The sequence below is a fragment of the Dermacentor variabilis genome, chromosome 7 (assembly GCF_050947875.1).
Source record: "Dermacentor variabilis isolate Ectoservices chromosome 7, ASM5094787v1, whole genome shotgun sequence".
NCBI lineage: Eukaryota > Metazoa > Arthropoda > Arachnida > Ixodida > Ixodidae > Dermacentor > Dermacentor variabilis.
This window is the reverse complement of record NC_134574.1, coordinates 92,787,663-92,798,046: the sequence shown is the minus strand read 5'-3', so window position 1 is coordinate 92,798,046 and position 10,384 is coordinate 92,787,663. Positions and strand designations below refer to the sequence as shown.

The 10,384-nt window shown below is 42.1% G+C and overlaps 1 long non-coding RNA gene across 1 annotated transcript; it reads right to left on the bottom strand.

Annotated features, from left to right (window-relative positions):
* Positions 1 to 226: 226 nt before the first annotated feature.
* On the bottom strand, positions 227 to 9,639 carry LOC142586942 (uncharacterized). Its single transcript, XR_012829307.1, has 3 exons — positions 9,504 to 9,639; positions 5,554 to 5,613; positions 227 to 290 (listed from the first exon to the last, which is right to left on the bottom strand). It is a non-coding gene; the product is annotated as an uncharacterized LOC142586942 (long non-coding RNA).
* Between the last annotated feature and the right edge of the window lie 745 nt (positions 9,640 to 10,384).

Genomic DNA, 10,384 nt, shown 5'->3' with positions numbered 1-10,384 from the left:
TCATCTCCTTTTCTTTCACTTTCCTTTTTAAAGACATGCATTTCAGGCACTCTCAGCTACGCTAATTTCTAATTAAATCTCACCTCAATTGTATGTGGCTCCCAAGGAAAGACGATCAAAGCCTCCTTTGCTTCCAGTAGTTCTTGAAACTTTCGGTCGTGCAGCATCCGAGGGACCGCGTTGCTCATCATCGCCATGTGGGCCGCCGTTCTTCTGCCCTTTGTCATCTTCGTTAGAGTATTCGTCGTAAGTTATATCTGCATCTCCGTTTACAGTTTTTAATCGTATTTCTGTGGAATATATGCTGTACATTAACTCAAAGAATTTGTTGGCATCAAAATAGGTAACGTTCTTTGGTGAAGTCAAATCCAAAAGTAGATTTACCTCACGCCCCTTTTCAAGAACTGGTTAGAAAAAAAATAGAACACAAAGATGGGTTCCTTTCGACTTATGTGCAAATAGTACGTGCGAGGTATTTTTCTTATTTGTTTTCGTGACTGCAGTGAATGTACTAAATTGAGTGTAGGCGGATGAAATAGTAAAAGCATCAATGAATGAACCCATCACGCACAGTTACGAGGATTTTGTGTCTGGAGATATAATACTCACCTAATTCCTTTCGCTGTGCTTACTACATAGGTATAGTTGGTCACGAACAATGTTTACAATATAGTTTATAAGTTGCTGTCAGGGGCAACCTACTAAATATCGCGATATGTGATGCGGATACAAAACAATTCCGTTGCCTGAGAAGAAATCAAGGTCACAAAATTATTTACGAATGATTATTGCCGATCTAATAGCTTGAGTTCGATTGCCTAATTTCACTTACAATTCGAAACACGATATCCAATGGGCTACAGCTACATACATTTTTCTTAACATTTCTGTGGTTAAATGTCCTTGCACGGTAAAAGCCGAAGTCAGCGTGCATGCTCAGGAATCGCGTCAACGAAAACAGCACTAAAATTTATTCAGAAACTGCAAAGGAGTTCTCTATGTATGCTTGAGCATTCTGCCACTCGCTCATCTCCTCGCATACGAGACGACTCATTGTTTACCGCGATTGACGAAGCTGTAGACGGCATAATATATGCAGGCTTTATTGGCCTTGTATGGTGTGTTGACTCTTCATCCGAAGTGTGTAAGACCTTATGAACCCTTACCGGTAGTTATGAACCTTAACAGACTTGATCCATCCCTAGTGGGTCCTTATGAACTAGCATAGGTAATTATCAAACTCATCGGACTTAATCTTTATAGCTCCCTATCAACATTAGCGTAATCGTCCACATACTTATCAACCCTTATAGGTCGGTAACAAACTTATCGGATTCGATACGACTTTTATCAACTCCCATGCTTTTACAACTGAAATGCTTTCCCAAATGTCAGTGGAATACTGCGGCATCGCAAACTGCATACTCGTATTTATTCAGCTTCGGAGTGAATGAAATTACAGAAATGAGTATGGAAGGTAATAATGTCGAATGTTCCTAATAATGAAAGTATTGCTCCGTTTCGGCCATCAGGCTAAAACGTATGTGTCTACTATTGAATTTACTGTAGCCTGGCTCTACAATAAATGTGACTCCAGTCATGCACATGTTGGCATATATACGTAAAAGAAATATCGTATTCAACGATTCAGGTCAATATATCCTGGCACTTATAAACACGCAGAAGGCTGATTTCGGGAAATATTAAGGAGCAGATTATAGTCCAACCAGCCACCCTCACACTCACTAAATTGACAGAATCTCAAAATATTAGAAAGCTCCCAAACGGAACGTATGGAAAATAAAATGTAAATGCCCATTAGTTCGCAGTCGCCAATCACGTCGCGACTCGTCTGGCTATAAATATGCTCTGTAGCTTTCTGAAAACTGCAAAATCAAGTAATGATATCAATCTCCTGTCACACTATGCTACTTCAGTCCTTCCCCCGGTCTGCCTGCGTTTTGTTATTCACTATTTCTCAAGCGCATAATACTGGTGCTATTCCTAATATCATCCAAGCATAGTACACTAATCATGCATCATTTATACTTCTCGAGAACAAAACCCCCACAACCTGGTTCCTACTAGAACACAGAACAGTATTATCTTTGTGATTTTGTTTCTTTATTATTTCACGGCTGTTTTTGTTTTCTGAACCCAGCATGGAGGGGTGCAGTAATAATAAAAGTTAAACTGTCATCTTGCAGTCTTCGAGTTGCCACTTATATAGCACTCATCTGTCCCGGCTAGAAGATGACAATCCAATCGGCAAGCACTCAAAATTTTTCATCGAATTTCTTCTGCAAATTTTCGCCAACTGTACATGAAAAGCCGTGGCTGTTGCTAGCAACCTGTTCAGGAGGGAGCCTGCCAAATTTTTTTACGTATCATCTTGTATTAAAGAGCAATTGTATCGTAGCTACTAGGCATGCCACCCGGTGCACAATATTTCTCTTCATAATATAATTTTAGGTGTATTTGACCAGTATATTTCAGAACAATTTTTGTGGCCCTTGGTCACTTCGAATGCTTTTCGTGCATGTATTGCTCGATTAACTCATAGCGAGAAAGGTGGCCGGAATGACATGGGGCTTCGCCATACACACAAGATTTGTCAACAAGCTGAAAAGCAGCTTCCCCTAATTATGATGTCAGAAATATGACAGTTGTTGATCGTAGTTATACAATGTGTTCTAGCTAACGCAGGTCAAGCGGCTTAGAAGATTACTGGAGAAACGCTGACAATTCTCCACTAATGCATAAGCATTCGCTTTCACGACTGTAACTTCCCTTTTGTTAACTTCCGTTTCCCAGCCTATGCATGTATGCCCATCGCTTTTCCGGTGCCCACGAATGCTTACGCGTCAGCAGACGACCCTCAGACTTTCTGTGAAATTTTCTTGCCGGTCAGATGTATTATGATTACGCATTTTATAACGTCATAAACGCACTCATATTTCATACAATCACGGATTTACAATCTTTTTAATGGAGCGCTCTGTACGATTTTATTTTTGTAAATTATTTCCTTCTATGTTGTTTTCGTGTTTTTTACTTCAGCGCGGGGACGTCACCATTTCGTCCCTTGTTTTAAGGCTACCGACCATTCAGTATTGGACTATGATTATCTCTACTAATCAGCTATTCTATCATTTTTACTTGCTAATCTTAAGGTACGCATCTTTGTACGCATAAAAGTAATACGTGAAATAATGTTTTCATGCAGTATGAAAATAATGGTTCTCTGTGTTTTATTTTAATTTGCGCTTCTTCGTTATCAATTTTAAGCTACCAATCATCTAGACGCCATAATGAAGGTTAGTTGTGATGACTTTGCACATTTCCCAATTATCTTCAAAATAAATGGTGTGATGCCTTTTGCGTCTCCGACTGATTTTGCGAGGGTAGTCACCCAGGAAAGCTTACGCATTAAAGAAGGACTGCTAAAATCGATTATGCGACCAAAGGTGTTTTAGCAGTCAGTGTACGCATGCTGGTGATTCTTTTGCTAATATTGATTACCAAATTTATTTAAATATTTATTATATATTGTTGTTTGAATGTTACTTTCCGAATTTATTTGACAAAATGCATAATTGCCTCAAAACTAGCGCTCCCTCGAATGTCAACTTGTGCGTCGACTTGGAAAACATCTTATAGCACATTTGCCGAGTTTCTTCATTTTCTCCAGTTTTTTTTTCACGTGTCTAAGTTGTCGCGAAAAAGGCATAAGGCATTAGGAATCAGGGATAATACATTTTGTCGGCGCTACGACAGCCCTTTTAAAGCGGGTTTCAAAAAACCTGCGCTTTCAATGGCTGCCTTACTGAACCTCAAAACCGGACTTTGTGAAGAAATTATTGGCTACTGCTACCAAGCGATCATGTCACACTGTTTTTGTGGGCATTGCGCACTGGCTTAGCGCGGCGCCCTCGAGAGTGACCGTTCCGTGTGGTGGTTCGAAACCAAGGACAGATTGACCAGTTATGCCGAAGTAACCAAGTGTTACCGCTTAGCTCGACGGACAATGCCGCTTCCCCACCCGGCACTCAGTCGGGAGGTGGCCGTAATCATAAGGCAAATACAGACCGCGTCACTTCTCGCCCCCGCAATGCTGCACGTGCTTCACCAAGAGCTCTATCTGAGTGGGCTGTGCGGTGTCTGTGCAGCGGCTCCGGCGGAACAATGGCACATCATGTGGGACTGTGCCATGTTCTCGACGGCAGCTACCTCCAGGACTTACCCGCCCGAACTTCAAGGTGCACTGCAGTCTGCAGACAAGGACTCACTACTATGGGCCATCCAGCGGGCCCTGGATGTGCTCGAAAAACACTAGCCGCATGACCCACTACAAACGGGCCCAACTGGGGGAGTGCAGAGTAGAGTATCACCCTGGATCGGCGAATGGCAAGCATCACGACGCGTTAAACCCTCGTTTGCCGGTACTTTATTAAAGTTATCCCTATCCTAAACAAATACAACTGAAGCGAAGGCAACAAAAAGTGCAGACGCGGTTGCTTGATTGGAGCAGCTGAAAATAGCTGCACCTTCGTCCTGTCAATTTTTTATGACCGAGAAGTCAGCAATTGAATAGTGTTCATTCTCAGAATCTCTTTCTCTGACCACTGCTCCTGTCGTGCTCACGAAATGCGTAAGTGCGCCTTCATTCCGAATTATTTTCCTGTTTTGGACCACAAACACAACAACCAGCAAAATAACCTTCGAACATGCAGTCAATAGGAAACTGTTCTCGATGACATTTCCAAGGCGACGCAAAATTTGACGTTCAGCATTACGCAAATATGAGAGTAAATATAGGTACAGAGTATTTATGAATATTGAGCAATTCAATGATAATAGAAAAAGATGACCCTTGGTGAGAAGGTCATTGCTATCTTAACACTGTTGGTGCCATTGTTCAATCTGGCAGCCTCATTTTTTTCAAACAGCTTCATCCACGTCAGCTAGGACACATGGTAGAAGGAGGGCTGTGCATACGACTTTCTGTACAACGGCGGTCATTTTTTTTTGCGGTCCCAAGCTACGGTTCCGCAATAGATTTACTTCACCGTTACAATATCCTGATTATCTGTGAAATTCTCTATTCAAATAGAATACAGCTGAATATACTTGGTGTTTCACTTAATTGAGCCAAACATTAAAAGCATGCAAGAAAGCCTTGGAAAGAACCTTGGAAAGTAGCAAGGTAATGTTATTTCTCATCGCTTGGAGATACAGATATCTTTTTTTCGTTTTCCACCTAAATACATAATAATTCCTAAATAAATAATAAAACTACGCATTATCATATTTCGAATAAAAGTGTCAACGGCAAGATAAAGAAGAACATTCAAAGGTTTTCAGCGCTGATTACTGTATTGTACGTATATTTCTAACATTGTAGGTAAACATCACTTCATATGTAGTGCTCATTGTCAAAATTATCGTATTCGTTAGCCCGATCACTGGCGTCGGAGATATGTGCTGGTTTTGTCCATGTGCAAAAACATGCATATATAATTCGTTCACATGTGTTATGTCTGGCATACAAACCATTATTAGTCAATTGCTATTTTGCAAATTCATTAGGCCTGGCTTCGATGATGTCAGCCGCTGTAAAAAAGATATACAGTGTTATTGTCCTGAATAATTCACTAAAACCTAGACATTCGCTCATTGAAGCACCTTGACAGTCTAGAAGTTTCCGAAGTGTAATCGAAACTAGAACATCAGAACAAGTACACGTACGATACGTGTGAATCTTTCCTCACATAAATGACTTAGTTGATTGACCTCGACTTGGAAATTCTAAGCCCTCAAATCTATGTACTGCAGCTGCTAGTTATTTCCTGCGAGTGCCGGGGAGATAAAGAACGCAACTAGCCGGCATACCATCACCTTGATATCTTGGTGTTGGCGAAGCGAAATCATTTCCAATAAGAAGTTTGTAAGACAGGCCATCAATACGCGTGCACACAAAGGTGTAGTGTTGCGTCTCGGAATTACAAGGTCACGCATGGCAACAGCAGCATGTGGGCAAATACTGCACATTAAAAGAATGGGAAGATGCTCACTTTTGACGTTTTCGGATTAGGAAATGTATTTTTCTACAACATTTATGGCTTTGCTTAAAAGTTCAAAGTTATTGCATAATAAGGAACATATATCTGGGGATATAAGAAGCATATAGAGATATAGAGAAGCATATAACCTGTCATAGTTATCAAAATACATTCCGGAATTCGTTTTTTCAACAACGAAATCCGAATCAACATCCACACTAGCATACATTTGCGAGTTTTTCGCTTCTACCTAAATGTACATACTGGGCTGGCTCACAAATGTGCTTCCAGGTGTTCAGTTAAGTAATCAACAACGGTTAGAGCTAGCTGACTCATTGCCGATTTACAACATTTTGCACCGCCGTGTTATGAAAAAATTTCAGACTCAGCTGTTCATCATGTCGCTTTTGAGAATTAAGTACGTGCAACTTCCGAAGCAACAGCTAAAGCTCGAGCTGTAAATATTGATCGCCGCTTTGGTGGGAGAGCAGCACATAAAGTATATAATTCGGTATACGCTAAATGATAGGCAACTTATACTTCAACTTCAGCAATCGCACTCGCACGAAAATTTAAATGTTCACCGTGTGATATAGTAAGCTCTTAGAGAAATATTAGCAACTCAAACTTTATTGCCGGCGTATTGCAACTTCGTTTTTATCTAATCTTTCTTGAGTATTTAGTTGGAAGAGTTGGCACAAGAAATACGAAGTCCACACGAAGCAGGAATTTTACAAATGCGTGGCCTGGGACACTAAGGAAAGCTTTAGTTATACATGCACAGCATCTCTTATACCAAGCTATATCGCTAAAATGAGATATATCAAGAAGCTGGAAATTCATTTAACTTACAACAAGACTCACAAACATTTTGCAGCAATAAAAAGTGACATATCGAACAGCCACGTATACCGCACTTATTTCCTCTGCTTTAGATGTGTTTTAGGCACAGTTTACAGCATTGTTGGATTGTTTCTTATCCCTGTGCTGCAGTACGATAGACTTGATACTTCAGAATTTTCAAAATTTTCATTTAAAGAGCAGCGTTGTAAATTGAAACTCCCCTTTGTACACTTGGTATATTTCACTTTCTATTCGCAATACTCGTGCAACTAACATCGTCAAAATCGGTGCCGCAATTACAGAGAAAGATTCCCCTATTCCCATCTACTTCTATGGGAGCCCCCGAGCTGTACAACAAGCATTGTATGGTTTAGAGCTGACGCGGTACTCTCGCAGGCGTGGGCTGTTTTCTTTCTCTAAGCTTGCAGCACCACGGCCGAAAGCCATGGTGGTAAGTTGAGATTTCAATTTCCTACTTTGCGCAAACCCATATGGCCTTGGCGGTATCTGGGTGCCTCGACCTATTGTGTGACTGAACCATGTGCGAGGGTGTGTGCCGTGCAAGGAGATAGATACGTAAGCTCGCACTGGCTCTGCATTCAACTTTGAATTTTCTCTACATGTGAGCTATCCCCAAGCTTCACCGGTGTAAGGAGGGAGCGGGGACTGGTTGTTCACTGACGTCATTTGGTGCCTATTTTTGTCAATGCATTCGTATTCTTAGGGTACTTCACGTCCTTTCCTGGAGATATCCTTGAGTGCTTGTAACTTTGTATATTTCTATTTGTGTTGCGGCCTGACAGGGTCATTGAGTAATCCTTGGTCCAAAGCGTATGGCGTCAAGCCCCCTGTACTGAGAGCAGGGCTCAAACCCAAAGATCTGAATAACTTGGGCCACTGAGTATGTAACATTAAATGCATAAAGGTGTGCCTCTTCGAAGCCGCACTTATCCCACTTAGGTCTGATACTGGGCAGTCGCCACTGCTCGAAAAAGCGCTATGAAGCTGATTTGTAGCACAGGGTACGTGCCAATCAGTCCGTGGTGTTCTTCAATGAACCACTTTGGTGCTCACTTGCAACACTGGGCATATGCCAGTAGGTATGCACAGCTCTTCAGCGAACGCCTTTGACCCCAACTTCAATAGTTAGGTATGTATTGCTGGGAATTTGCCACTCTACAAAGTAGAAAAAGATCCTCTTTTCAAACAAGTTTCTCCGATAACAAGCAGAATCAAACCCAAATCACAAGGGCTTTTCAAAAACAGCACACCCACTCATAAGGAAGCTGCGCCAGAAATGTACTGGGTATGTGCCGCTTTTCATGAACCTTTCGCCAATTTGGGCCACTGAGTATGCGTCATTCAGTATGCGGCGAACAATGGAACAGATCTGAACGTTCGCAGTCGCCACCACTCCATGCTTCTCCATTCGGATGCCACGCACGCATTTCTGCGGCAGTGCCTATAGGCGACCGATCGTGTCCAAATCGAACCAATACAGGGGCTCGGCTGCCGCCTGACGCATTACTCAGCTTTCGCGCACACAAGTGCATCACGCCTTTGAAGGCTTCCCACAGGCTTTGAGGCAGCGGCGCTACAAGCCTCACTCAACAATCGACATCGGAAATGGCAGTGCGATCTCGATGGCAACGGGTAAGAGATGTCCAGGGAAGCCAAAATGATAATTCATGGAACGTAGGGACTTTAGGGTTATGTTCACTCCGCCGCACTCGGAGCAGTTTTCAGATCTGGGTCCCTATAATGTAAAACTATTCAAACGTGTTTTATTCCAATCTCCTGACGTCAAGTTTTCCCAACCACCGACGTAAGCATCGGGCGGCGACTCTCAGTGTTGCCTAAAACCCCCAAATAAAGGCCCTCTGAGTTTAAAGGCACTCACTTTGCTTTCAAAACCAATAACATTGTCTAGATTCAGCAGTTTTTCCTTTGTAATTAGATGTCAGGTGGCAAGCAGCCCGCTCAAGTGGAGAGGGTTTCGATGGCGCCGAGCCAGCATACTGAAAATAGATAACGGGATAAAGAGGATGGTGCGGGCGTCTATGATTGGTCCGCTTTCCCTTAATGTGCTTGCCGTGGCTGGCCTAAAAATAGCGGTAGCGCAGAACCGAACGTTAGGAATGCGGCCAGAACAAATCCTTAGCTGAGAAAAGTTGGCAAAGCGAGGTCGCAAACGTGCCTATAGTGCTCTAAAACGTTACACTTCCGAGCAGAAAGGTTATTATACGCAAATAAACGCATGCTGTCCGGCAGGGGTGAGCAGCTAGTGCCTGAGTGATCGGCGGCAGCCATCATTTATATCTTTGGAAACGGGCAGCCTGCGGCTATTCAGAAAAAGATTCAGTTTGGTTCGACATAATATAACATCCTTATCGGATAAACGTCACCATGACGCGGTGAGTTTCCGCCTTTTTTCTGAATTCGCGTGATGGGCAGGTGAAGTGTGTATAGTCCGAAAACTTTTGACCAATAGCTGAGAGCTAATGGCGACAAGTGTCGAATGATAAATAAATATTTTTATTTTGTTCGGTCGAATCATGAATATAAGTGTGCAGTTTGCAGCCATTGGTATCTACTTACCAATGGCTGCAAACAGCACCAAGAACATAACTTTTACCATTGCGATATCTGTAACAGATCAGTGCTCTGTCTTTGCGATGAAAACTTTAACTGTGCCACTTTATATACCGTTGGCTGAGTACTTTGAACATATGTCAAGAGGCCGTTGAAGAAGTATTTCCTTTCCTGAACACGGAAAAGTTAAAAAAATATCTGAAGATCAATTGAAGGGTAGCAAATCTTATTTGTCATACCTGGGCTAACATCTTTGACTTTGAAATGCAGGACGAAGACACCGCTTAGGTTAGTGACATTCTGTGCCTCCTGCTGAGTTCGTGAACAGTTCACTTAACCTTCTCAATTTCCCAGGTGTCTTTAAACGCGGCAGGAAAGCACAGAATTTTTTGCGTTATTGGGTGTTATTTTCTTATGAATAGGTCACTAGCACTTAATGAGCGAATACAGTACTTTTACACTTAGGCTCTGTTCTTCCTCGGCCTTGCAAATTATTTCAAAGTGTTAGCCGAAATATTTGAAGATGTACCTATTTTGCTTTCAATAAAACTGGCCTCAATATTTCAAAGTTTATTTCGAACATTACGTTCAAGGAAAAGAAGTAATGCAATAGGAAGTACTGCGGAGGCAGACGGCTATTCTTCAGGCAGACGGCTATGACATTGACATTGTGCGCCATGATTCAATCAGCTCTTTGAATCTAAATTACTTTCAGTAGGTGCTTATTGTAGTGAACGGATTGTGAAGAGCCAGAAAGAGGGTGGTTTAGGCTTGATCTTCCATCATTGTGAATATGCTCATCTTCATGTGCCCACATTAGCAAACTCCAGTGGTACGCCATTCTCAATCTGCTCAAGGGAACCTCTCAAAAGCGCAATTTCAGAGTT